This window comes from Phalacrocorax carbo, chromosome 3, assembly GCF_963921805.1.
Source record: "Phalacrocorax carbo chromosome 3, bPhaCar2.1, whole genome shotgun sequence".
In the NCBI taxonomy this organism is placed as follows: Eukaryota; Metazoa; Chordata; class Aves; order Suliformes; family Phalacrocoracidae; genus Phalacrocorax; species Phalacrocorax carbo.
In genome coordinates this window covers 49,277,445-49,304,242 of record NC_087515.1, presented here as the reverse complement: position 1 = coordinate 49,304,242, position 26,798 = coordinate 49,277,445, and the positions used below count along the sequence as shown (strand labels likewise).

Here is a 26,798-nt window from a genome sequence, read left to right as displayed (position 1 = left end):
CAGCCTTTCTGATCGTAATTGCTGCCACAGAGGCCCTGCTGTCAACAGCGAGTATCTCCCGTCCATGGAGGCAAGTTTGGCGGATCGCTTTTCTTGCGTCTCTGCACTGCTCACTCGGCTCCTGGGCTGCTGCGTCTGTATTTCCCCTTCACATGTCATCCATCACTCAGGTCCCAGTACACCTTCTTCATGGTTTCTGATGCAAAGGTAACACCAGCTTAAATTATGTCTGTGATTTTCTTCATCCTTATTGTGCATAATCTTTCCCTTCATTTTCCCCACTCGAAGCCTCCTAGGAGGTTTCTCCTGGGCATACTGCATCTAAAATCTTGATTCTGCACAAGGCAAACTGCTGGACTTGATGTTGGCTCAGTCGAGACTCTTGATCTGAGCATCTCTCAGTTTGAAAAAATGCTCTCCTGTGCCTGTGTGGTAGACAGGGAGCTCTCTCAAGCATATGCCAGCTCGGCTTCAGTTGCTGGTAGAGTTTGAATCCTGATCTAAACTTTGCGGGCTCATGTTTTATCTGTAAGGTTTGTAAAAAGTTTCTGAGCTTTATTAAAAAAACCTCTGAATTAATTCTGTCTTTGTATGATCAGCTGGTGAGACTAGGGCATACCTGAACTGAGCAAATTAAGGAAATTCTTAATCGAGGCATAAAAATGCAAGACCCAAATCTTAGAGCAACAAAATTACTGCTTTTAAAACCTTAATCTATTTTACTTCTATTATTGAAGCAAAACTGTAAAGACACAATATAGATTAATTCTATGATTTTTATAGCCATGTTTTTATTATAAGTTTTTATATTTTATTAGATAAGGAAGTTATTTAAATTCTGTGGGCCTCATCTTGTAGCCTTCATTCAGGTAAGTCTCCTTTTGACAGCCTCTGCTGTTCAGTAAAAACTACAGAACTGAGCTTTTTAGCTTTTGTTGAGACAAATATACATTCCTCATTTTTACTTCTGGTCTGATGTATTTTAAAAGAAAAAGTTGAGCCAAGCAGCCAAGTGATTTGACAATGAAGATTACAACAAAGTTTTGGGAAATATATTATCCTAATTTCAATTTGGACAGTCTTTTCTTGGGAAGATTTGGGAGTGGAATAGTTCTGTATAATTCTCTAGCCTGCAATGTATACATTTTATCCTGTTTTCAATATATGAGGTTCCTTCATTCCTGTTGTTCTTTGGTCTAATCGTGGCCAATAAGCTGATCATCAGTTCCACTTCATTACCTAGCTAGCTGAATCTGATGATATACTTGGGAGCCACGCAAGTCCTGCTTGGTGGTTTATGATCGGTTATTTTACTTTTTAAACACTTTTTGCCTGGTGCTTGGGAAAGGTGGAATAAAACAAAACATAAAAAAGCATGATTCATAAGGGGAACAAATTTCTTTTTTTTAAGCTATGTAAATTAATAAAAACTGGTAATGCATTTTAAAAGATTTCTAGTGTGAGAAGACGACAAATAAAAGGATACAGAGGAGGCAAATTCTTCTGTTAGAGGTGAGCAGTTAATTGTTGAAGTGCTTCTGTTAATGTACGCAGTATATTTCACGTGTTCTTTATCACTTAGCATTATTAGGTGTGAATATAGCTTTGGGCAAGCATATGTACCTTTTTGCCCCAGACTGCAATCATTATTCTGGAAACTTCACTCTATTAAACATCTTTCAGCACTGTTTTTTATTTTCTGCTGTCCTGGAAGTGGCTGCAGTAACTTTTCAGTCTGTCTTATTAGCCATCCATAAAGGGAAGGAATGTAGGGACGGCTGTACTGGCTTAGCCCAGAGGTTGGTTACACTGGTACTCTGCCTCGGGCTAATACAGGTGCTTAGTTTAAGGGTTAAAAAAAAGTAGAATCATAGAATGTCCTGAGTTGGAAGGGACCCACAAGGCTCATTGAGTCCAACTCCTGTCCCTGCAGAGGACAACCCCAAAATTCACACCATGTCTCTGAAGGCGTTGTCCAAGTGCTTCTTGAATAGCGTCAGGCTTGGTGCCATGACTGCCTCCCTGGGGAGCCTGTTCCAGTGCTCCCCCACCCTCTGGTTGAAAAAGCTTCTCCTAATATCCAACCTAAACCTCCCCTGGCATATCTTCCTGCCATTCCCTTGTGTCCTATTGTTGGTCAACAGAGAGAAGCAGAGCATAGAGCAAGTGCAGTGTAATGTGTCCCAGGTATTTCCTCCAATTTCTAGTGATCAATGTTAAAGGTTTCCTAACATGAAGGTTGTGGATTTGTCTAATCCCTCTCTGAGCCCATTTAAACTCCTGGCCTCATCTGCATCCTGTGGGAAGGAGTTCCATGGGCTGGTTACGCACACAGGGGATGGTGCGCTCCTCCGCTCATTTTTCTCTCCTGCCTGGTTATTTCTGTGCACACTGCTTTGTTCTATGAGGAAAAATGGTGAGCCGTCATTCCCTCATTATTCTCATCATCATCCTTTTATGTTTTCTGTTTCTTTTATATACTCCTGATGTGGGATGACTGTAGCCCACAGGTAATGTTCAAAATGTGGATGCATGGTGGGTTTCATAGTGTCATGACATTTTACATTTTCAGTTTTGTTCTATGATGGACATTGAGCATTGTGATGGTGTTTTCCACAGGCTCTGCAGTGGGTTCAACACCATCGTTTTTCCCCTATAGATGTTAATTTATACTTAGCAGCATTACATCTGCTATTGGGCTACCCTGTCACTTGGAACTGTGAGATCAAATGGAGAGTTGACATGAGGGGTGTTCTACTTTGGTATCATATTTAGGTATTTTAGTATCTGTTATAATCCAAACTCCTTCCAACCATTTTTCATCATGTTCCGTCTGCTGGCACAAATCAACACTGCCAGGATGGATTTAGTGAATCACTGGAATATAGGATTTTTGGAGTTTAATTTTCCCCAGCCTGTCTTCAAACTCCCTTTATTTCTCTAACGGTGCCCAGAGACTTGCCAGTCCATTTCAGATCTCCTGACGTGAATTCCTTATTTCATTTGCTTGGGAAGTTATACTTTTAAGCAAATTGAAATGCACATTCAAATATATTAAATAGGTTTTAAAATCAGTCTTACTTTTTTGTTTTATTTTGTTTTCCCCTTTTGAAACAGAAGGTTGATGCTGCTCTTCATGGTTGCAGGCAAAGGCTTTGGCCAAAGTCCTGATTTCTTGCCCTAAAAAAGGACCACTTTTTCTATTTATTTATAATTTGGAACCTATCATTTATTTTCATGATCCATCACAAAGGTGAGCAACAGTATGAGTTTTAAAACAGTAAAGGCATTGTTGCCTGTGGCAGATGCTTACTAATTTTAATTCTGTTATCATTTAATGAACCAGTTTGATTATAATATGGTGCTGAACAGCATGGCTATCTTAAAAAAAAAAAAAAAAAAAGCCTCCAAAGTTTCCTGAGCATTTTTTACTCCATGTATTTTTAGTGCTTCGTTGCTGCAAAGGTGCAGGTTTCTAAGTTCTGAATTTCAAGTGTTTTGTAATGTGCTGTTGATAACAATGGAAACCATTTTTCATTCTACTGTTGCTTGTTGTTATATTTTTTGTTATGCATATAGACTGGCAAGTGAAGGGCTCTCTTTGTATCCTTTTTCCTCCCAAGTTCCACCTGTTTTCTTCTTAAGATTATTTTAATGTTTGTCGTCTTATTTTCTATTAAAAAAACTAGGTAGTGTTTCTTTCAAGGCAGGAGAGAATTACTAGATTTATATTTTTTCCCAGGCTCAATGAAAAATTTCCTGTAAGAAAAAAAGTGTTGTCTAGTGGAAAAAAAATCTCGCTAGGCAAAATTCTGCACCTCTCCTCTACTAGGTATGCTATATTAAACTGCACATTGAATGCTTTTGCTACTAATACTAATTTCTGTTATTTTTCATCCTATGGAAAGACTTACATCTTACAGCATTCACCCAGAGTTTATAAGAATGCTGAGTTGTCATGCAGGAGTTTTACCTCACACTAGGGAGATATTAGTTGATAACATCTACCTTGTTTAGATTTATTGCTTTAGCATATTTCATGCTACAAATATTTTTTTACCATCTGCTAAGATTAGCACTCTAGTGGTAATAAATTTACTTACCCTGTTACTGTGGTGTAGTTTGGAACCATCTTACACTTTATTTGGCCTAATTGAAAGTAGGATAAGATAAATGATGCACTTTGAATTTCTCTCTCAGATGTACCATTGTTCATTACTTCAACGAGGGATGAGCACATCTGATTGTAATTTCAATTGTTAAGTAAAACAAAAGTTTCCATGGTGAAAATATGGTACCAACAGCTGTAATTGTCTAAGGATTGCTTGTGAAAATCTCAATATTGTTTTAGTAATAAATGCAGAATTGTTTTTCATTTGCACACTTGTTTATCCTCAAACCCTAATGGAAAAGAGGTGAAGTCAAAAAACATGCTCAGGAATTCATGCGCTGTGTGGAATATGATATCTGAGCTTAAAACGTCTATGCTTCAAGAAACATCTGCATTTTAAAATATGGAATATTTCAATTGCAATTACTATTGCAAAAATCCCCACCCAACTAAACAACAGTTTGTGCCACCACTTTATTAACTTTGAATGCGTTAGACAGCGTTTATAATATAGTGCATTTTGGGTTGGTTCTAGACTCTCACAGGGCGTACGCGGCACTGATATCTCTGACATTTGCCCTGCAAATTCTTCAAACAATAGCATCTTTGTAAAAGTTACTTTTTCCTTAATATTCTATTAATATAAAACCTAAACAGTAAAGTACTAAAGAAAACTACATGAGTTGAAGGTGCTGACTACCTGATACCAGGCAAATGATATGGGAAGAAACAAGAGCAGGTATAAGCCATTCTATCTGTCTAGTATTGCTGCCAATTTAATTTGTGGTCTCATAATTTCATTTTTGTAAGTTTATAAAGATTTCAGTTTTGTGTTCCATGAGCAGACGGCAATACAAGTATGATTTTTTGTGTTGATGATGTCTGGTTTTAACATTATGGCAACATAAGGCCATATCCTAATTCATGCATTCATGAAATTAATTCCATTCACTTGCTTCTATAAATAAGGTCAGCAAGTTGCGATCCGTAAGTAATCCACAAATCTGGCTTTTTCTTTCAAAGTATTAGAATATCTTCAGGGTTATGCGGAAGTGGAAGTATTTCTGGGATATCCTTGTTTGGAACATGGTTACTTGCAAAGCCCTTTTCATCCTTTGAGTAAAGTCATAGCTAGTCTTTGAGAAATAGGTAGCTCTGTAGTATTTTCATCTTTTATTTCATACTAAATTATTTGACTGGTGACCAAGTTCTGACTGCACTTACCCTTACTTGGGGAAAACTCCCTTTGGCTTCGGTCAGCATTTTGCCCAAGGCAGGACAGCTGATCTGCAGCGTCTCAGCCCTTGCTTGTATTTTTGCAGCTGAGTTTTAAACCCCTGAAAACAGGGGTCTCTAATGGGAGGGCTGACACAACCTTAACGAGAGGATGGTGAATGGCTGTGCTCTAATACTGTACATTGCCATTGTTACTGTGTTGCTGTTATCCATTTCTAGTGTCTGTTACAGAAATTGGTATTGTATCTAAAACAATTGCTGTTATTAACAGGTTAAGCTGCTGGGATGTTAAAATAAAGGCTGCCCAGCTTTAGTGCATTTTGTTGTAATCATCTCCCAGATGCCTTGTCGGAAATCAATTCAAGTTCAAAACTGGCTAGAATTGGGAGGTCAAGGCTTCTGCAGACTAAATATTTTATCTTCTGCTCATGTCTGGAGCTTTTAAAGATGTGTATTGGGGGCTCTTTTCTCATATCCCATCTGGACAAAGATGATTGGCTTTGCCATTTTGCCCAGGTTAGGACAAGGTTAAAATCAATTATAATCAATTATTAAGAGTCTTCTGTGGCTGCAAAGCTTAAAAGGGGATTTTAAAAGTTGCTCAGTTCTGAAACAAGAATATCTTAGTTGCTAGTGTAGATTTCATTATTCTGGGATGTCAGATGTAAATCTTATCTGCACCAGTAATAAAACCACAGAATTCCTTCATCATCATCTTGTCCTGTGTGTTTTGGAACAAACACAAACAGCAATACCCAAAAAAAGAAGATAGAGGTGGAGCGAGGATGGTTGCATTGTGTTAAAAAATCTAGTTGTCATTTCCATGTAGCTAAATGAGAGGCAGCTATTTATAATTTGGTGAAGTCAGGTGGTTTTTTCCCCTGAAATGTATTCAGCTTAATCCAGTCGTCAGAACTCAAATGCTAATTTTCTAGTATGTTTTGGGGACTCTCTGCTTTTATCTTAAAATACAATAGTATTTATGTATTATAATTCACTCTGTTTGCCTTATGTGCTTGAATATACAAGATTGTTGCTTCTCCCTGGGAATGAATCAGTCATTTTGTTTGAAATAATTTTTGAAGTTAGGTACTATTGTCCCCATACAAATCACATTCAGTGTTATTCTCACAGCTTTTGAGTGAATGAGTGAACATGTCTCTTTGTCCCTCATCCCATTGTTTTGGTGCTTTTGAACGTAATATTTATACATCCAATTTATATTTACATTTAAGAAAATTAATAATTAAGAATTGGACCCTGAAGTCTGGAGGAAGACAAGGGCCTCTTGGAAAGTCAGGGGCAGAGGAAGGATGCTCTGCTGAAAGTAAGACCTGCACGCAGGAAGCGTGGATTTACCTGTTTAACTCTTAATTAATTCATTCTTCTTAAGAAAACTGTCAGAGTGAAGCTAGCCAGCTCAGGAGCCTCAGTTGCCTATTTTTAATATTGGGATAATTTTTCTCCCTTTTGTTCAGGGAGTGAAGTGTATGACTGTGCATTTCATACAATATAATATAATGTAAGGTAATACATAAGAAAGCCTGATACTCAGTTAATCTGATGTGGGAGCCATACAGTTCTATGTGTTATGTCATGAGTGAATTTAGCCTTGCTTGTCGTGCACAAGCCCGTGGAGAAAGAGAACATCAGAGCTGAATTTGGATACTGGAAGGCTTTGGTTCTGAGCCGGTTACTAGACCAGCAGAATTGACTGGGATTTGTAAGACAGACTGGGATCTTCAAAACATGAATCTTTAACACTTTTTTTCAGCTTCAGACAGTTCCTCTGTTACTTTGCTTTTCCTTGGTATCTGCATTTCATGCTCAGAGACGAGTGCTGGTTTGTAGGTAGACTTGTTGAAAAACTTCAGCAAAGGATGTTCTTGCATAGCTTATGTCGTGAGGTCTCAGGAGGGCTCTGGTTCTTACAGAATTTCCAGATTGCTGCCAGAAGCAAAGTTGACCTGATTCTCCTCTCTGTGCGCTTTGAAAAATGTCATATATTTCAGTTGTCATTGGTGCATGTGTTCCTGAATCTGGAATATTTTAAGAGGAATCAGAATGTGGCATAAAGATCAGCTTCAACTAAGAAACTAGTTTAGCCACTTGTGTACATGGAATAAAAGACTTCAGATTTTGAAAACGTTTTTGAGATTCTTAATATGGAAAAAAACACCAAATAGCTGTATGATTGTAAAAACACTGAGACATTCCAAAATTTGTAAATATTTTCATGAATGTAGGAATTGAGAAACGTTTTCTCAAAATGGTCGTTCTCATGGTGATATTATAGTTGTGCTCATTTTCCCAAGGATTTTGTAGTGAATGTGAAATTTTAAAAATGTGTGTAGGGACATTGTACTGAAAAACAGATATTTAATGAAAACCAAGAAAAGCAGAATAAATTAGCATTGATTTTCTTTCATGTAATGTATCTCCATGTGAAATCACTGAGTATTCCACATGTTTTAAATAAAAGTTTAACATTTCTGTGTATATGGCATTCAGACTATCTTGTCACCTGAGAATATCTTGTCATCCACCTCCAAACGTTTATATGTTTGTCATCAAGACAGGCTAGCTGTTTCTTGAAGTATCATAAAAAGTCAAATAGTTTAAATATTTCTATGTACCCTTATGGCCAGAAAAAAAAAAAGTGTTTAAATGTAACTGGAAGACGTTAATATCCATTAACAGAGTAATACTGGACCCTGACAATAACTCTATCCTTTCTCTGCTGCTTTTCTGTACAAGCTCCTGAATCCAAGCAAGGGTGGAGTTAAAGCATGGCTTCTGCATCTGGTAATGGGAAGAAGCTTCATTCTGACACTGGAAAGCTAAGCAAAGGATAGTTTGTAGCCTTGCTGAAGGCATGTGTAACACAAAGACTTCTATAAAGGTACAAAAGGCTAAATTCAGAGGGTAAGGGAAACTTTTTCCTTCCAACATGCTCTTTTTGTCCCCTTCAACGTAGCTGAAGGATTGATTATATACCCTGTCTCGTGAAGAAGGCATTGCCACTGTGTGATGGGAGATCATTGTTCAGCTCAAAGATGTACCTGGAGTGAAAAGACTTGCATCGTGGGCCTTTGCTCCAAACACTACGCTCCTTGCGATTCCATAAGTGATGCAAAAAGCATGTTAATAAAGCATTTGAGAACAACAGAGATACTAGACTCTTCGTTCTCTTGGGGCAGTCCATATTTGTTCTTTAATGGGTACATGAAAGACGTGGAATTCAAAGTTCATATTAATACATTTACATTGTGATTAATAACGTAGCAAAAAGCATTATAATAGGCATTTACCTACTGATGATTGTTGCAAAAGCCAGTTATTAATAGATTATAAAGTATATCAGGCTCCTTTTTTTTTTATCCCAGTAATTTATTTCACATACAGGATTATCATAAGCATCAAATGGTCTGGGTTGGAAGGGGCCTTAAAGATCAGCTAGTTCCAACCCCCCTGCCATGGGCGGGCGCACCTTCCACTAGACCAGGTTGCTCAAAGCCCCGTCCAATCTGGCCTTGAACAATTCCAGGGTTGGGGCATCCACAGCTTCTCTGGGCAACCTGTTCCAGTGCCTCACCACCCACATAATGAAGAATTTCTTCCTTAGATCTAATCTAGGTCTACCCTCTTTCAGTTTAAAGCCATTACCCCTTGCCCTATCACTACATGCCCTTCTCATTTTCATTTTCGTTTGATAAAACAAGAAGTATAAAATATAATTTGCAATAAGCCTGTGCCTTGCTGTGCCATAACTATGTACTAAAATTCATCAATAGGCCCTTCCTTTTCAGGGAACACCACTAAAACTGACACATTTTGGTGGCCTTCTGGACTGGTGGTACTTAGGAAAGGAGAGGTACATAGAGAACGAATGTTCTTGGCTAGTATTTGAAAGTACGATGTTTTTATTGGAGGCAGGAATCCCATTTCCCTTTCCTTGGAAGGTTCAGGGGAACCTATCGTTTGGCTAATGAGACACATGGCACTGTATGCCTGAATAGTTCAGAGAGAGATGAAAAGTTCCTATTTATCCTGCACAATGAAAATACAAGTCTGGAGACCGCATGTGTTTCTAATTTCAATGCACTTTTATTTCAGTTTTTTAGATGGATAGAGGCATCAGGCCAGAGTTTCCCCAACAACAACAAAGGTCTTATACTGTCCAAACAGACTGCATTCCTGAACCCACTGGTCATGCCACCTAAAAAGGTTTAAAGATTCAGCATGGTCTGTTTAAACAAAATAGCTGTGTTATTCATTTCAACCTTGCACATAGGCACCAATGTTTATATTGTTGAAGTTAAGTTTTAAAGTGAGCAGAAAATGTTGGTAGAAAGTTTAGGCCCTGCACTTACTCAGAAAAGGAAGGATGTTTACCATAGTAGGGACTGAGAAAATGAACTGAGTTCCTTATCATAGCATTTAAAAATGCCATTGGTAGGAAACACAAACATTTTCAGTTTCCCTTCTCTTTTTTCCTTTTACACTTCATTGATCACTGCTGATTTTTGTTGTTAAGTACAATGCTGTACACACTCATTAACGAGTCCAAGCCAAGCTTGACTGCTTTCACTGGGGATCCAAACCAGAGTACTAGGAGAAGTTCATGAACTCTTCAAGCAAGTAGGGAGCCCGTTTCAGGAAACCTGGAGCTGAAACTCTGTGCTATGTTTTGCCATGAAACCAGGTAGTTTCTAGCAGAGGACGAATGGATGAAACTCCAGCATTTGCAATTCACACGGGTTTTGCAAAATGCTCAGAAGGAACTGCTGCAAAGCCTTTATAATCACAGATGACACTCCTTGGCCCTTCGTTCTGCCACCAAGATTTCCTTTCTGCTGGCTGTTTGGAGGGGAACTGAAGGGTTTTAACAGGGTAGGTTTTTTTGCTAGGAAGCAATACAAGTGGACAATGGAAAACATCATAGAGTAGCTGCTTGGCTGTAAAAGTTAAGAGAAAGTTTGTTGTTCTCTTTATGGGGTAATAGCGTGTTTTTCTTAGGTTTCCTTACAAAACATTCTTAGAAGCTTATACCTAAAATCTGTTTCCTTTCCACCCCCACACCCCCCGATGTGGGCATACTCATTTATTATTTTAGGGTTATTCATGCATGCTGACCTATTGGCATTGAATATTTGGTACAGACAAAAAGGAGCTAAGTGTCTTTTTCTTTGGGAAAACAACTCGGACTTCATAGAGATTTGCATGGATTTTGTAAATACATATTAGATTAAGTGGATATATTATCATCCCAGTTGCTTAGATTATGAGCCTTTGAACTTTTACACAGGAATACTTCATGAACAATTTCATGTATTTTCTGTAAAAGTGCTTCTAATGAATGCTGGGATTCAGTGAGACTAGAGCTCTTAGAGTACAACTCTCTTGAAACCTAGTATTAGTGTAAAAATTTGCATTTACATAATATTTGATACCAGCAAATTTCAAAGTATTATATTAAGGGGTCTCCCAACATGCAAGGTAGGCAGTAGAATAAGCTACAGATTACTAGATCGAGTGCTGAAATAAACGGCGACCAATACCTATTGGTATTGGAGTGGATGTAATGGAAAGCAGCATGTAGATCTTATTCTGCTCTTATATGTATGTATGAATCAGGAGTCCTCCCAATGATGGCCAGCTGGAGTACTGTTCTGGCAAGTCATTCCGAGCCAGTGTTAACAGCTTGGCACTCTGCCAACAGTGGTTTTGGAGACACAGCTTGGAAGAAGTTCTTCCAAGCACCAACTTTGGACCTGGACCCTGGTTGCTACAGGGCTTTGAGTGGGAGAACTCCACAGGAACTGAATCAGCTCACGTCCCGTGGTGACACCCTTCAGTCCCTGTCAGAGCCCTGTAAGTCCCTGTCTTTGAAAAGCAACCCGAGCCTGGACTGTGAGGATGATTTGCCCTTCCACAGCTGGTAAACAGTTGCTGTGTTGACTGTAAAAGATGTAAAAGATAAACAAAGTTTCCACAAGAATTTCTGCATTAGTGTGGAGTATTTTGGTTTGTGCACTTGCCTGCTCTCACAAACATTTTCTCATGGCCGTGTTGATGTCATGCCTGCAAGGGTTTTTTTTTTATTTGTGGGTTCAGGCTGGTGGAAATAATTAAATAGGTATAGAAAGAAAGGTGATGGAAGGAAAAGAGAAGAAAGTCCATCAATGGTATCATGAATGAAACGGAGGAAATACTGTCACTTCTCTGTGTACCTGGTCCCAGAGAATCAAGAAGCAGCAGAGACAGAGTAGCCTTTCTAAAATGGTAACCTGTCCTCCTCTCTCACAGGATTTACATTTGTTTGTCTCACACGTCACTCTGGTGTGTAGTCACCATCCTTTCACCTGCTGAGTTCTTACCTCTGTCTTTTCATAGGTATTAATTTCTGTGTCCTTTAACCTTCCCTTTCCCAGGCATTTTCACGGGTAGTTTTATTTTGGATTGTAGGAATGAGAAGCACAGCTCTGTTGTTCTTGCTCCTTAGTTTTATGTAGGGGCCAGCAAGGGCCTATATTAGCCCAGCACCAAGTCCCAGAGAAGCTCCGCATTGGAGCGGGTGGACATGGGGTGATATGGGCTCTCTTGCACCCAAAGAATGCTCTGACCAAATATCACTGCATGGGTGGGGATGAGGCTTTGCCTGGATTTTCCTTTTCCTCCTTTCCAGTAGTTTGAAAAAGGTTGCAGGGATTTCCATTGAGGATGATGACTTTCAAGTAACAAAGGATGTGAGCAAAGATGACAGTGTTTCCATGCAGATTTCTCACAACCTAGTCCAAGTCTAGACAACAAACTACGACTATGTCCACATCACACTACCAGCTTTCCCTGTCTGCAGTTCTCCCATTGCTACCTGTCCCCAAAAGTACTTTTGTGTCACGTAAGTGGTTAAATTCAGAGCAAGATCAAGGACTTCGTTTTAAAGGTATTTCAGTATCTGCAAATGCAGGTATTTGCATTTAGGTATTAAAAAATGAATGAGCACCTAATTACTGTTGATTTCAGAGCAAGTTAGTTATTTCTGAAAATCACAATAGGCCCCGGGAGGCTATCTTCCTCCTGAGCCCCAGTGTGTAGCATTTCCTATTGTTCCGGTATCTCTCAAGACAGAAGGCCGATCAGAAGGGAAAATAGCATAAGGACTGAGATCGAGCCTAGGCTATCTGAATCTGGCTGATTCAGATCTTGCATGTAAATCTGCTCCCAAGTGACTTTTCAAGGTTCAGTCACACTTTGATCTTTAACTCTCATCTTCTTTGTGATGTAGCTATTTCAATTTAATTAATTAGACCAATGGTAATTCCTCCTCCTGCAGTAAAATAAGTAAGCAAAAATAAACCATCAAACCTTCTGTTGGATTCACACCTGGCTGTTTAAAATACTCGCAAAATCACACAGGGTAGAAAGTAGTCGCATTACATTAAACTGATATCCATAGTCTTTCAACAAGCTTCTTTGTGTCCACGTATAACATTTTTTAGAAGTGTATTAAAAGACCTTTCTCTCTACACAAAGCTTTCTCCCAAATCTGTTAATTCCATGTGAACACCTCCTTCATCATATTTGTTATACACTGTATCAACAACCTTTTATGAAATTTGTTCTTTATCTGGTACTCTGAGAGACAAGCCAATTTTCAGGTTTCTGGAGTGAGTACACAATGGAAGTTTTATTGTGTTTAGTATTTCCTTATTTTATACATTTGAAGGAATGAAAGTTCTAAGCACAGAAAATGGTTTCACTTGCATTCATGGTCATGTTCTGGTTGAAGCTATAGACTGCATTTTCAACTACATCAGTGTGGATGTCTGAAACAATGTATTCTTTAATCACAGGAACATAAACTGCATTTATATTTTGTTTCTGTATATCCTTAATACAAAGCTTCACATGAATGGTTGAGTACAAATTGTCTGTCACAAGAGAAACAGAGGGATTTGGAATAATGAACTGTTGAGCAGAGAGTGAGCAACAGTGAAAGAGCCACATAACTGGTCTGGGCAGCAAAACTGAGAGTGGTACATCTCTGGTGCACGAAGACAGGGTACCAAAACAGAGGGCTGGCAGCTATGTGTGTGGTCAATGATGTTGCCCAACAGAGAATTTGTGAAAACATAGCTAATATTTCTCTAAAATCATAACCACCCATGTGTATGTGGAATGGATTTCATCATAGTGTAAATAAGAATATGAAAAGTGCAGAGTTGCTGTCCAAACTCACTTGTTCCTGACCAAACATGTTATCTTTCATTGAGACGTGTGGTCTAGACAATGTGTCTGGCCATTGCTGCAATGGCTGCTTGGCCCATTTTCTTTTTCATATCCCAGAGATTAATAAGGCTAGTGCTAAATGACCTTGACTTGAGAGTGATGCTAGCCATGAGCGTCTGGTGGCACGTCTGATACAACGGGGCTGAGTACAGAGCTGTGAACATCTATTCAGTCATGTCTTCTGCCACAATTTTCATCACCAGAGTTTGAGCAGTTTGTGAACTCTGACATATTGCAGCTTTCTTCCACCATCTGCAGTGCCTGCTATATGAGAAACAGATCTTTCACTCTGACCTAAATATTCTCTAACAATACCTTCAGTCAGTTTCTCCTGAGGACCCAGAAGTCAGTCCTGTAACTAGAGTCTCTGTCCATCAAAGACAAGTACTTTTTTCATCTTTTTTTCTTCACAGTCCTAATTTTCACGTGCACGTGATTGAGTCCTCCTGGAACTGAGCTTGGTTTGATTCAACAACAGTATGACAGTGATGATGCCGTTGAGTTGTACTGTAGCATCATGTTTTTTCTAGGCACAATATTTCCTCTGTAATAATAGGTTTACTAGACAAAATTGAATAATATAACTGTAAATAACATATTCTTGCAACTCTAAATGAAATAATAGGATATGTGGGCGAATCTAAGGACATTGTTCTTTTTATAAAATCTAGTGCTGATATAGCTACTAAATATGGAACTTCTTCTATTTATGTGTGGGCAGGTGTTATTATTAGTAAGTAATAGACATGTCAGAATTTGGTTTCCTGACAAATCCTCATAAATGTCTCTCTCTATTTCTTTTATGCTTTTCTTTTTATTGGCACATACTTAGAGGCATTTTTCCATCTCAGGGTGAGCTAGAAACGTCCAATCAGTGTTTTGAATAATTTTCAAGAATAGGACTGTGATGTTGGTAACAGGAAGATATCTTCTGTTGAATTCTTAATGATGATGAAGCCAGTAATAGCAGCCACATGCTTCAATGTCAGAGTCTTTGTCCTGACCCTTGGAAACGTCCTTAAAATCTGTGACATTTTTAGCTGCTGCTGCCTTTCCTTGCCACTTTCATTGCCACCTCTTGGCGGTTGTTTTGGTGCATCTTCATCCAGGAGGTATGTTGCTTCAACGTCACATTTAACTGCCTGACAGCACTCTCCCAGACTGCACTGATCATATTTACATTGATTAATATGTTGTGCTGAATAATGAAGAATCAAAAAACTTTGTATAAGTGGATTTGCTCCACAAATGGCAATGCCTTGCATAGACTTTTAGACCTAGTGCTGTTATCGATGCATCAAGCCATTCCTCCCTTTACACTCACCAGAACAGTCCTGAGTAAAGTCACTTGGTCTGAAGTCAGCATCTCATGCAACACAGGCCAGATTTTGTCTTTAAATCAGTGTTTGTGTTGGAGGAAAGTTTAAGATGGGGACAGACTGCCTGAGGGAAGAGGACTAAGGTGATGTCAGATCAAATTATTGTAGAGGAGGCCCGTGTTGCGGGAGTTGTTTTTTTCTCTGTGGAAAGAATACAACTAGCACTGTCCTCTGCTGAATGTAAAGATGATGATGTCCCTGTCCCTTTTATATCAGGAGTTATCAACAGCAAATGGCCATCCTCTCGAGGACTACAGATCTTCATCCTGGTGTTTAAACTGTATATTTAGTCAGAAGGTACCTATAGAAAACAAGGACATTTTTCATATTCTAATTCTTACTCTGCATACAGCAAAAGGGAATTGCATCCAGTTTGCTAACCTCTGTTCCTAGATGCATATTTTGATTAATAATTTTGCATGTAACCTGTAGCTAACCCCCTACAAGTAAGCATTGGGCATTTTGGCTGAAACAAGAAATATATATGAAGTTGTCACTGGGGAGACTGAATGGTCGAGTTATCTTTTCAGATGTAACTTGCATTCAGCAGCTCTGTTACTCGAATATGACCCTATATCGAGTCCTGATCACTTTAGGTGTCTATCAAAAGGCCTAAAAGGACCTGTAACCAATAGGTTATCTTTCTGCAAGATCTTCTTTCATCTAGATTAGGTTTCTGTGTTTTTATCTTGGGTTAGCTGGGAGTCACTGCAGGGCTGCAGCAGAGGGATGTACAGCCCTGCAGATCAGGGTGTTCCCTGGTCAGGCAGTGGGGGACACGCTCCGGGCCCCAACACCATTACTAAACAGGAGCGACTGTAATCTCGCAAATGGAGCATTTGTCTGGGGTTCAGGACACTGGTCTTGCGGCTGTCCTGCTAACAGGCTGGGAGAAAGGCAAGTCCTTTCTCATCTCACTTTCCCCATATTTTAAAAGAGCGCCAAGAGTGTTCTGGGATCTGCCAGGATGAGGTATTGTTATTAAAGGTTTACAGGTGAAACTATCCATCTTGATTTTTCCCCTTATCCGCTGGGGTGGACAAATCGAATCTTTTGTCTCATTTGGGGTGGGGGGGAGTCTCATTTACTAAATTTCACAACAGTAGGCTGAGGAAATTATCTTCCTCTTTCTGCTGTGCCTGGGATTCTGCTCTAGTTCATCTCAGTATGAGACAGGCAACTAGTAAGGGTTTCAGCTCTGTACTGCTGCATTGCCTTCCTTCCTGATAAAAACAAATTACTTGGAAAAAGTTGCACACTGTTCGAATTTTCATATGTTTATATGTTCTGTGTGAAGCATGCAGCAGCACCTTAGTCACATAGATTTGAAGACATTATTTAGTTTCCTTAAAAAAAAAAAGATTTCCTCAAACCCAAAATGCATACCTGTGCAAAGGTTCTGGTGCTGTGGAACTACTATACCCCATTTTTGGGGTCTGCTGTGAACATCAGTCAAGGGCATTAGAAATCATGGTGGGGCATGAAATTCATCCCTTCCTGCCAGTTGATAATATTTGTTTCTTTCAGCATCAAATTATTTAAAACCTTGCAAACTTTTCCACACAGACGTGACTACGTTTTTGACCATTTTATGTGCTGCGTGACAAAGAATTCTTGCAAGTAAAGCAAGCCCCCATTTCCAATAGATAATTACATGAGGACTGACAAAACAGCAGTTCCCTGGTAGGTCATAATACTGCTCAGTGGTAATGCCGTCCCTGTGCATTTCATCATAGACATGAAATCTGGACCAATTATCATTTTCTCATACTGTAGCTTTTAAAGTACTTTTACTTTCTTTGTTACTGTCTAGTTCATTAAACAGGGTTTTCAAGCTCACAGTAACAGGATTACTATTGACAATTTCATTAGAACTATAATTCCACTGCCCGTCTGCCTTCCAGAGAGAACCATCATGGTCTATAGCCACAGCCTGTCCACCTCCAGTATAATTGTATTTACAGCTGCCTCGGACTCATCCCCCTCAAATTCTGAAGGGCCAAAACTGGCAGCTTTTGTGAAATGGGTTTTAGCCATGTATTACATCAGCCTCAAGAGTTCTTGGAGGATTATGAAACTGTCAGCTGCCATCTGACCATATGCATGCCTGGAAAGATGCTTAATGTACAGGTGTAATAAGTTTATAATTACAATTTATATATAGCAGTGCAATGCCCAGCCTGTCAGGTAAATACCGGCAAACTGCACAGCTTGAATGGGAGTTGTAAACAGGCAAGTAACAGGTTTGTTAGAGATCAGCAGCTGTTTAGATTGCAAGCTCCTTGGAACAGAAAATGTCTCAGCTCTTGTGTCTCAGCTATTTCTGTCCAGACACGTATTACAGTAAAGGCATGAAGTACTGTCGTTCTTTTACACCCCACATCTTTGTTTTCGTGTTCTCCTCTGCTTACTATAACTCAGCATATTCTAAATAATGAATACAAATGTAATTCAGATTAGGTATTTAGTTTCTAAGTTATTATTTATATTATTGTTGGATTCACAGGCTCTGTTTGACAGGAGGCCTTTGCTATAGTACAAGAATAACAGCAGAAAACCAGAAAAGAAAAAATTTGTTCCCTCTGGCCCCGAAGTCATCCCTGGGTGTCAACTTGTGTGTTCTTTTATAGGGATGCTCTTTCAAACTTGGAATAGGACATAGTAATAGGAGGGTTATACTTTTCTTTAAAAGAAGTTTGTCTGTTAGATTTTGAAAGGTTAGATCTGTGCAAATACATTTTCTGAGTTCTTCAGCAGCACTTTTTTGTTGGTTTTGGTGGGAAAAATGTCAAGAGTATTATGTAAAGCAGGAACAATCCAACAAAGCAGATGAGAAATAAGGGTGAAATCCTGGCCCAATGATAGGGAAAATACGGTTTGGAATCAAATTAGCTAAAGATAGTGGCCCCTTCTGACCTAAAAGTGAATTTATTTGATGTTGTGTGATCACATCTCAATGTTCTTTTGTACTTGGTGGCAGGATAGAATTGGAATAGAAAGGAGGATCTTTAAGAAAGTTGACAGCTCATGCAATATTTCTATTTAACATAGGGTAAAGGAGATCAGAATTTGTTTGCTGTTCTGCCAACTTCCACAAATGCTTGCTAGCTGAATCGTTGTGCTTTTTATGTAGGGTGGGTTTGCAGCGGAGTTAAGCAGGATGTTGGTATTCATGAGAGACAGTTCAGAAGAGAAGCACTTATTTCTAATTGTGTCAAATGTTTTTAACTGAATGTGTGTTTTGTATCTCCAGTTATCACATTAAGACTGATTTTGTTCCAGGTTGAGGCTCTGGAAAGGTCTTCTTGGATACACTTTTTAAAACATCTTATATTTGACCCACCAGAAAAAAAAAGAAAAAAACAGTAGTTTAATTTTGAATGCAAGTTGACTCAGGTGCTTTCAACAGGTGGTCCTTCGTTAGAAAGAAACCAATGCCTGACTCGCTGAGCAAACAGAAACACCTGGGCATGCCTGGGGCCAAGGCTGGCCCTTTCAGCATGCAATTGCAATTTTCAGCCTTTCCAAACTGTGATTAGTTATTTAATTGTGCATCCAAATTTAGTTTATGCATTTGCACATGTAATTAATTATGATTTATTTAAAATCACTCTGTAAAGCTTTATTCCTCAATTTTCTACAAATCAAATTATGAAGGCTAGATTTGATTTTCAGATTCCCTTCAGTTGGTTTGAGCTAGTCTTGAGTGACTTCCTGTGGGCAGGGCAAGTCCTTTGTCTAGCACCAATGGAAGAATGTGTATGGAGGATACGCAGGCTTTTTTCCAACAGTAGGTTTATATTTGATATATAAGTTTTAGAAGTGTATTTGTTACAGTGTATGGTACATACTACTGGAAGATTCATACTGGTTTTGTATTTGTCTTTTCTGCTTTGTAAATTAAGTTCATGCCCATAAAAACCACTGAGTTAAATATGTATCTTTTTAATGGAAGGAAGCAAATATGAGGCAAAGCATGCTTTCGTATTGATAATACATTAAAAGATAATACTGAGGAGAAACGGAATTCTGTATTTCCATAGCCAGCTAAGGGTGGTTTTTTGGGTTTCAACCTTATGAGAAGTTGTGTGTGTGTGTGTTAGCATTCCAACTGGGAAGTGCTGGAGGGCTCAAAATATGAATTGTGAGGCATGGTGAAATGTTGAGATTCAGCTCTTTAGGGTTAAGCATATCCTTTATCACTGTAAAAGAAAGTGTGTGTATTTTTCAGCTCTTACCCTTGTCCAGCAAGCATTGCAATTGTGTGTCTGGATTGAGTCTCAGAAAAACGAACCCTTATCTAAGCTCATCTCTCTTCACTTTTGTACAAATTACCAAATGATGCTTTTTAGACGAGGTAATGCCATGTGTTATAGAGGTCCTGTAAGACTGAGGAGGGAAGTCTGGTATTCTTGCTTTAAAGATTATAGCTGATTGAATCTATGAAGGAGAGAAAATTGCCATGGTGTGAGTGTGGAGAAGGAGGGGGGGGCCTGACTGCCTCTAGGTCTTAACTCAGTGCGACTTTTCAAACCACAAACTGTGGGCAAATCGGTGCTTTCTTTTTGACTCTTCTGAGATGAATCATGGAAGATATAGTACAGAAAGAAATCAAAATTATGGACCTTCTTAGTGAGGTACGTTGGAAGTAGAAAATCTCTTGGTCAAAAGAATTGTGTGTCTTTAACTTAGAAGGAAGTGATCAGAAGTATTTTGGGAGAGGCACTTGAATAGTCTTAAAATTACCATGTTATAACCTTTTATACTTCCTCCATATTGACCAAGTGTTGAACAAGAATCAACTGCCTTAATTATTAGCAAGGTTGATTTATTTTTTTAGTACAGATGTAAACTTTCTAACTATGGGAATAAGCTGCTGAGAGTGATTGTATAACCCTGCAATTAGAGGTGTTGAATAACAGGATGGAAAAACACCTGTTTAAAAACAGTGCAAATATACCTGATCCTCTCTCAAAGCCCAGGGATGGATTCTCTGACCTCTTGTGATCCTTTCCAGCTTTGTGTTTCTGTGGCTTCTGAAAATGGCTTCCTTTTTTGTAGTAGAGGAGAACAGAAGTTAGAACAGTGAGTGTTTTCAACAGGATTTGTTTTATTTGTTCGCATAGTCTTTAATCACTGGATTTATTGAAAGAAAATACAAGACTAGCAGGAACTTTTAAGGAAAGATATTACATTTGTTTGGGTTACACATTGCCAGACTTTCTGGGTTGACTGAATGCAGGGGTAGAGTGGGTTCCTGAGAGAAAAACTGTGGTTCTTAATATCACTTAATAGATAACACTTGTGGATGACTGCAGACAGAAGTAGAGAGACACAGTTCAAGATACCATTTTTTGGACCCAACTCTTGAAAATGTGAATAGGAGAGTCCAAGGCATTTAATCCTATAAACTGCTTGTGCATCTCTGCTTTTTCCTCCTGTTTGAGACAGTGCTTGGCAAGTTGCTATTCTTCATGTAATGAAAATCTGGATTCCTCTGTCTGTATTTTAATATCCTACTCACAGATCTTACAAGCCTAATGAGATGTTGACTTTAACTTGTCTCATACTGTCCCTTACCTTTTAACAAAGTGCCATGTTACAAAGGTATGTTGCTCAGATGAGCTACCATAAAGTGAAAAAAATGATGGAAAATGAGGAAAATAATTTGCATGTTCTAGATTGTTTTTTTTTTCCAGGTATTCTTATCTTTAAAAAAAAAAAAATCTTTCTACCCATATCATCAGTTGTGGAAGCTTTGTTTACCTGTTTAAAATGTAGGCACAGGATATCTCTAAAACAATGGGGTAGTAAATGCAAATGAGTGAAGTCATTGTCGAGTCCGCTCTTGGAAATCACTTTGTGGAGACTATTTGTGCCTCCTTATTTGTTGGTTTTGTTATTTTCCTTCCTGTAAAAAGTGAGTTTAGGATTCAGGCCAAATGAATTGAGAGCTTGTGTAGCATGTCTTGATCCCTGTTATTTGTAAATCAATTTAGAAGGTAATTAATGATAAATCCTGGGGATGGTGAGGTTGGTAGGTTGTTTCTGCAAGCTTGTATATGTATCTAAGTATTAGAAAAGTTTCTTTAAAAAAAACACAGGAGTGGTAAGGAATTTATCCACTGCACAAGCTTTTGCTTTTCAACACTTCCTTCCTTTGAAGTTGAGACATAATCACCTTTCCCCCTTAAAAAATACAGAACTTCATTATATGGAAAGGGAGTTTTAGGTGTTTATTTTTCCTCCTTCAATACTTCTGTTGTAGAGAGAAAGGAACAATATGCCTTCCACAGCCAGAGCCTGGGAACAACAAAATAGAATCGGCTTGCAGCAAGATGCTCACATTAGGTGCATGAGAAATCTGCAGCGCCGGGGTACTGAAGCACCCAAGTATCTTGCCTGTGAAATGTGGAGAGTTTGCACTACTGGAGATGGGGGAAGGGGACTTTTTTTTTCTCCTCTTCTTTCTTTTTCTTTCTTCTTTTATTTAATGTCAATGATCCATCAAGAATGATATAATAGCTATTCTGAATTTTGCTTTGATATAGGAAAAACAGACTTAAAGACTTAATGTGTTTTCCGGTTTTATTAGTGGTTTTTTTTTATTCCATGACTGAAATCTTGCTCTAAATGCAGTTTGTCAACTTCTTAATTACTGGGGAGAAAACCTACAAATCTTTTGATTGAATAAAAATAATTTGCTTCATATTTATGAAATTGAGGAACTTCACATTTTCTCAATGGCAAATTTGTCTGAGGCTTCTCTATTTCTGCAAAAATAAACTATAAGGTACAGATTTTATAACAAAACATCATTTATGCTCGGAAAAGTTTCATCCAAAGGCCTCTGACCATTACTAATGAAAAAACCACAGTCTCTGTGTTTGCTCTTGTTTGTAGAGAAATTCTGCCATGTTTTGACCTCATTCCCATCTTTCAGCCAAAACACTTGGCAAAAGGAACCTAATGCTTTTGGAACCACATTGTGAAGCAGGATCAACATCTCGATAGGCAGTTCTCCACCAGTACAATATGAATATGATTTTAAATAGTCAATTTTATGACTGTTTTTATCTGCAGCCCAACTGTGACATAATTAGGGACGATATGTGTTGCAGTAATTTAGACTTCCAATTTTACTTCATCCTTGGCTCAGCATTCTTCTTTCTTGCCTGTCACGTCATCTATGTGCTGGAAGGCTCTTCTCCTGAATGTTCCTCACAAGAGTTTTGAGAGATGCTATATAGACCCAGAAGAGCAGGATAAGAGCTGTGCTGATTTAATGGTTCCCATAACAACATGTTCCTGTGGCTGGGAGTCACAGCACGTGTGTATGTGTGCTACCAGAGGGAGCTGTAGGAAGGCTTAAGTCCTGGCATTTTGTTCAGCATCTGCCATCAGCAGCACTTTTGTGGGGTGGGGGACTGAGTGTAGCCCTGCTGCTCATAGCCAGAGATTTGGAGAAGAAATGTGTCTGTAAGTGCAACCTGCGCTGTCCTGGTGTGAGAGCTGGACTGAACCACTCATAAACTACACAGGGCTCGTGCTGCAGGTTGGTCAGTCCTATAGTAAAGAATAGATGATGTCCAAGTAGTTCACAGTCAAGTAATTAGTTTAATGTGCAACCCTTATACAGTTGCTTCATCTAAGTGGTTTTTCTCTCCTATAGTCATAATCCGTACTTCTCCCAAGCTTTCCCTGTCTCCGTTAGTATGTGAGGGACTGTCTGCAGGTGTTACTTGATCTTTACTAAGATCAGGTCGGATCAATGAGTCCTGTAGCATTTCTCTACGTTTTAATATTGCCATCTCGAGAATTTTTTCCCATACCTGTTTCAGCTGATCTTTTGTACAGCAAATGATTCACCCTTCACAGTTGTTGTTTCTTCCTTATACTTATGCATGTTTAGCTGTGATAGGGAGCACTATTACATCTGTACATGTTAATCTGCCTGTGCTGAGCCATGCCCCTGGGTGGCCTTGTCATATACAATGAATGTCAGCCTTCCTTGTGGTTAGTGTTTGGGTTTAAATAATCGCGTTTTACTTTTTGTAGCCCCTTCTTTTCAGCAGACCATGGAATGTCAAGTGGACGTTATCATTAGTTTGGCCCTAGTCCTGTGGCAAATTTAATGTCTGACTATTTATTGAAAAATCCCCTTGCTTTAGGTGAGGAGATAAATTAAAATTTTTACTGTCAGAAAATGTTGTGTGAGGCTTCTTCTGTATTACATTGGTGCTGACTGAAAATATAAAGCACTTTACTAGTTCATATTTACAATATATGAATTTAGTTTGGATATAAATTACCCAGACTTTTTGGCTTTGGAGGCAATTGAAAATCTCAGGGGATTTCTTATAGCTCCATGTTTCAGGGAGGAGGGATATAAAAGAGAACAGTTGTTCTCATAATATCTGGTTACATCCATGCTTTGTCTGTGTTGAAAGATGAAAAAGGTAGAAAGGCAAGGCACTACTTATAAAACATAGGATTTCCGTGAACCAGGAGTGAGGAATTTGGCTTAAGCAACAGGTGAAGGTTCAGCTGATTCTCCTTTTTTATTGATAATCGTTTACACATCTTTTCCTATTTTAAATGTTCTAGATGTGTAATTTCTGCTGTGGCTTGCAGATTTTGGAATTGCTCATAGCATTCTTCCTAGATTTGAGTAGGAGAGTCTTACTTTTTTGTAAAGCGAAAGAATTTAGAGATAAAATGAGGTTTTGTTTTTAAAACATTTCTGGTTTTACTTAGTTAAGTCTGTCATAGTCTTAAGAATGTTGTATAGGTGGTTGTTTGTCCTAGAAACCATCATGGTTACTAAATATATGGAATTAAAAAAAACCATCAAGGTTGTGCTGAAATGAATGTAGTTAAAATTCAGAAAGAGAGATCCCTTAATTAACTTAATAAAATTACTAATGGAAGCATTTTAACTGCTAAATTTAATTTACTTGTCAAGATATCAGGCTACAAAGAGGAGGGAAGAGTGGGAACTCTGCTTTCCATTATGATGTGCTCTATTATAGAATAAATTTGCTTAAAATGAAATATATCACAAAAAGCCATCAATGACATCTTAATTTGGAACAGCCAGTTGAAAAGTAATTAGACTGTGAAGCAATCAGTTCTAGTAAATCAGTGTTTCCCTTTACATAAACATACGTTTTTGCTATTTATAAACAGGAAAAACTTCCAGATACTCAAGTAGCAAGGACTTTGATTGTATTTCTACTGTATGTGTTTTCTATTTTATGTTACAAAACTGTCAAAACAAAAAGAATTGGGGCTTGATTTGGATGTGATCCAGCAAAATGCTTAAGCAGAGGTTTCATTTTAACCATTCCCTTTAAGAACATGTCTCTGTGGGGCCTCTTCTTTCCGTTGAGAGAGGTTCATATATTATGGCTAAAACTAAGATCAGAAAATAGGAATCACAGATATGTTTGGTGTGGCTACTTGGTGCACTGTCTTCATCCCATTATTACATGGGAAGCCAGTCCTCTGTTGCATGCCTGAGGCAACCTGGTAAAAATTAGGACCCCTGGGGAAAATTTCACCTTAAAGATCCAAGTGTTACAAATACCTTTTTGCATTTACTGTTTTAAGACCTTGCGTTTGGGTGGCCTGACAATAGTGACTCTCACAACTTACGATCTGCACTTGAGTTGGGATGTTGAAGAGCTCAGCATTAAATGAACGTCCATGGGACCTGGGCACCTAATCTTTGTAGACCTCTGAACACTGTTGCCCTATGATATCCGGATGTTGCCAAATCCGGATAAAAAAAAATGTGGTATAGATGTTGCTATAGCATCAGTTAAAATTGCCGCATGGCTGTTAGTGTCCCGCCTTAGTTTTCTCTGCTGTGCTCATCTCCAAGCCAGGTCTGTGTACTATGCTGCTCTCTTTAGAGTTTTACTATTTAAAAATCTTCTAAGTTACTTGAAGTACTTCAAACTTTTTGTATTAACTTTTAATAATTTGTAGTATTCCATTAACTAGGCAGTTTTAGATGGAAAGACAGGTCAGCACACCTGCTGTGTTCGTAGTTTAAGAACTTGTATTGTAGGATCCAGTAAATACCAGGAACTTCATTCCCAAAAGGAGCTGTGTGAATGTAAACACAGAGCACTACCTATTATTTTTACCTTTCTGAAGACTAATGTTGTTTGTGGCAGGGGAGGAAGGAGGAGCTCTGCTTCTCCTTCAGTGTCCTAAAATGTTGGAGATAGAGTGGGAAACATATGCTGTAATGTTTACCAAGAAGTTATTCAGCTTTACATTTTTAAACCGTACCAGAACAATAGATGCATTGAGTGAAATTTAAAATTGAACAAAAGAAATTACTTCTTAAATGACGTAGGAGTCGTGATAGAGATCAGATCCTTATTAGTTTGAACTATTGTGGTATTTTCCATATAGTCAAGTCTTTCTTTTTTTTTTTTTTTTTTTTTTTACAGGCTTCACAGACGTACTGCGGCTGTGGTCAGTGTGCCAACAAGAGCTCCACACTGAGGCAGGAGAACAGCTGCTTCCATTTGGATTAGTTGTTGGGGCAGGGGTCTGTAAATGTTAGAAGTAGTTATTTCAGCCAAAACTGTGTGACGTGCTGCCAAGTGAATTATATCAGCATTAGATGATATTAGTGAATATGCTAAGAAGGAATACCCAAAGAAGTAGAGCAACGCAGGCAGCTTGCTGAAAAGTGAAACCTGTAGTGAAAACTTAATTAATCAAAGTCCTTGTATCTATTAGTTTCTCTCTCTCTGCCAGGTAGTACGTGAACTGAGAGTTTTATTTTGTTTTTCATATGAATAGTGCAACTTACCTGAAAAATTGTTCTGTCACGTCTTTCAGAGGCAGATCTTTGGGCTTTCCCGTTCAGGCAAAATAGAGCCTATTGTCACATACAGACCTACTTGTAGTTGGAATTAAATTTTACTGAATGTGGACCAGTCTGCTGTCCCTGTCCTTCACTAAGACAGTATCTGCAGAAGAAATGCCAGTAGCATAAATTACAGCAATGCTTAGGCAGGCAGCCCAGGATTAGAAGTGTATAGGGTTTTGTGTGATGTGACTGCATAGATCTTGGGTTGCACCAAAATGTGGACCCTTTTTCAGCTCAAACCTACTATTCAGAGTATACAATTGTAAAGAAAAGTGTTACTGCTGGAACACAAGGCTCTTGGGAATGTGCTTTTAGTAAATATTCTGTTTATAAAGCAGCGGTTTTGCAAGCAGCAAATTTATTATTTGTAATTTCATCTCTGTTTTTAAATGAATATATTTGACTTATATTCAAGAATTTAAGATGTTCTTAGCTAAACACATTAGAAAGTTAAGATACAGCATGTTCTGTTAATTGTGGTTGTAGGCATTCTTCTGAGAACTTTTATCATTTAATACACTTTGGCTTTTATGTCACTGCGAAAAAATTCTCTGATGTGCATCATTGTACATCTGATAAAGCTGGCTGCAGCTAATCCTGTAATGCTGCCCTACACCTGGTCTTTTGTCTTTCGCATATTTTGATCACACAACCATTAGTTTTGGAATCACAGGTCACAAAAATCAAGTTGTTCATTTAGTTTAAGAAAGAGAAAATTCATCTGTTTCTGTTATTAGTCGTCATCAGAGATGCATGGTGACACCTGCAGCAAGTTTTGCATATTTGGGACAAAAGTGATGGGTTGCTCCACCTCGTCTAGTAGGAGGCGATTTACTAAGTGGAGAGGATGTGTAGGCAGGCAAGCACACCATACCTTACCTTATTA

At 38.5% G+C, this 26,798-nt stretch overlaps 1 long non-coding RNA gene across 1 annotated transcript; it reads left to right on the top strand.

The window, feature by feature from the left end:
• On the top strand, nt 1-26,798 carry LOC135312850 (uncharacterized). Its single transcript, XR_010372469.1, has 3 exons — nt 1-207; nt 3,743-3,832; nt 25,485-26,798. It is a non-coding gene; the product is annotated as an uncharacterized LOC135312850 (long non-coding RNA).